Below are 2,725 nucleotides of genomic sequence, written 5' to 3'. Positions count from 1 at the left end.
AGGTGTCATAGTTGATGTAGTTGGCGTAGGGGTCTCAGTTGAAGGAGTGTCAGTCTTAGGTGTCATAGTTGATGTAGTTGGCGTAGGGGTCTCAGATGAAGTAGTGCCAGCTGTAGTTATAGTCGTTTCTTCATTAAGATTACCATTGACAGTAGCTGAGGGTTGTGATTTTAGTTGAGGGAATAAAGAAGACAAGTGTCAGAAGACAGTGCATTGGATAAATAATGGTAATATTGTCAATTCTAATCAGCACTCAACAGGATTTTCTGGAAAAATGAATATATATGTTTATGCTAAAAGTGGGAAACATATGCCTCCTTCTAAACACAAAAACTAAATGAAACTAAACAGACAAAAATGGAAAATGGTTTTTGAAAATTACAACACTTAACATAGCTTAAAGATGGCTATGGAGAACTTTGTGTGGAGTTGGGGTGCTAATGTTTATTATGAAGAGTAACGAGTCAGAAGAGACGGTATATGCCTGTGGAGGCCAGCCTGGGCTACATGAGCCACATCTCAAAAATGAAAACGAAAACAAAAAACGCTGAGATAAGTACCTGAACTTTGAAGACAGAGGGAAGAGGCTCGGGACTTCAAGGTCATCCTTTGCTACCTATCAAGCTTGGGGCTAGCCTTAGCTAGGAGACCCTATCTTAATAAAAAAGAGATTAGTACCAAGTAATAACAAAATTTATATCTATAGTTGGTAAACTATGTTTAATAAATTCCCAGACATTTCAGAGGAAGAGAATCAAAACTGCCACAAGGTGGCGCTGCTGTCACCAGGAAGAGGATTTTTGTGACTTCCTCTATTTTAAGGCAACTGCCCCAGTTCTCCATTGTGGGGCAGTTTTCTCTGTTGGTAGACTGAAGAAGGGGAACTTTAGAAGGAAGTGTTTAAAGAATAATTAAATAGATTGTATAGAAATACTTCATTAAATCCTGATTCTTCCAGGCTTTTTGTTTTGTTTTATTTTTGTTTTGACACAGGTCTTGCTATGCAGTCCAGCTGGACTCAAATTCATAATCTTCCTGAGTGCTGGCCCAGGCTTTTTTGTCTGGGGCATTACTCCACTAAAAAGTCTAGATACCTCTACTTGGAGAGAATAAGATAAATAAGTGGTCCTCGTCTAAAGACTATGGTAGACATCAGAGCTGCTTTCGCGGCTCCCAGAACACCCAGGATGCTCGGAAGAGTGACTTTTAGTGACCCACTTCCCAGACTCCTCTTGTCTCTAAGAACTCTGATATTAATAACAGATTATACAAGTTAGTAAAAGAAACCTTTTGTGGGGAGGAAGCAGTTCCTACGCCCTGTGATACAGAACACAGAAGACTCACTCTGACACCCCCACAGGCCTGGCAGTCCCTGGGGCACAGCCTGGCTCTTCACTTTGGACAGGGCTTGGCTACTAGTGCACTGCTCAGAAGTGACAAGGAGATAAGTGATTGTTCTTCTAGGGCCAAGAAAATAGTCACTAGCTGGTCATAGTCACATGTGGACACTACTGCCCTCTCCTGGGACGTTCTCCTTTATCAAGGGCTTACTCTGTGCCTGACGGGACCTATGAGACAGGCATAAAACGCCCACGTGTGAAGAACCTGTCAACATGGGATTAAGATGATCTCTCTCTCTCTCTCTCTCTCTCTCTCTCTCTCTCTCTCTCTCAGATAAGGGTTTTCTGTGACTGCCCTGATTGTCCTAGAACTTGCCCTGTAGACCAGGCTGGCCTCAAACTCACGGAGATTGGCCTGCCTCTGCCTCCCAAGTGCCTCCAAGTTCTCCCATGATTAAGCCACCATGCCTGGCTCCCACCCTTTACTTTCATATCACATGTGAGTCAACATGCCCAACATGTGTCACTGTGTTAGCTACAACTTGGCCAGGGGTCTGTGGAAAGACATGCAGGAGACAGTGGAGGACAGAGAGGGTGTTGGATCCCTTGGAACTGGCGTTCTAGATGATCATGGGTACTGGGAGCTGAGGCTAGGTCCTCTGCAAGAGCTGTAAACACTGGGGCAACTTCCCAGGCCCAGCCTCCATCTTTTTATTCCCTCAGATCTGAGAGCTGTTTTCTAACCAACACAATAGCCCCACACCTACAGAGCACCTCTAGGGTGCCATTGGCTTAAATGAGAAAAAAAGTGTTCCCTGAATGGCTCTTTTCTGGAACACTCCAGGGCCAACATTCTGTCCAGGGCATATCATAGCTAATGCTAGCTGAGAGCCACAATCAAATCCTTCTGAGAGATGGAAGTCCCTCGATAGTAAGAGATGTTGGTTCCCACTAGATGCCTTGGGAAAGGAAATCCTTCAATAGTAAGAGATGTTGGTTCCCACTAGATGCCCTGGAGAAAAAGCAGTCATCGAGCTCAGAGAAAGCAAAACATTGGCAAGCGGTGCCTGCTGAGGGGACTTTGGATTTCATCTGAGCGCATTTTCATTGTCCAGAAGTACTTAGATGGGGGAGGTGGAAGGTGTACAAGACCCACTGCCTATCCTCGGCCACTGAGACTGACACGGAACTCATGCTTGACGTGGCAGCTCCATCCACACATACAGATAAATTCTCAAGATTCCATAGGAACAAAAAAATCTTTTTCAAAACCAAACCTGTAGTCTACGTGCCAGTGGGATGCTAGGGCGGGGCAGGTTAAGGTACGGTGGGACAGGTGCTCATTTTGTTGCAAACATTTCTGGGTGGCCCGAACATCTTACAGC

This window comes from Microtus ochrogaster, chromosome 2 (genome assembly GCF_000317375.1).
Source record: "Microtus ochrogaster isolate Prairie Vole_2 chromosome 2, MicOch1.0, whole genome shotgun sequence".
Classification (NCBI taxonomy): domain Eukaryota; kingdom Metazoa; phylum Chordata; class Mammalia; order Rodentia; family Cricetidae; genus Microtus; species Microtus ochrogaster.
The sequence above is the reverse complement of the archived record's forward strand: the minus strand, read 5'-3'. Positions refer to the sequence as shown.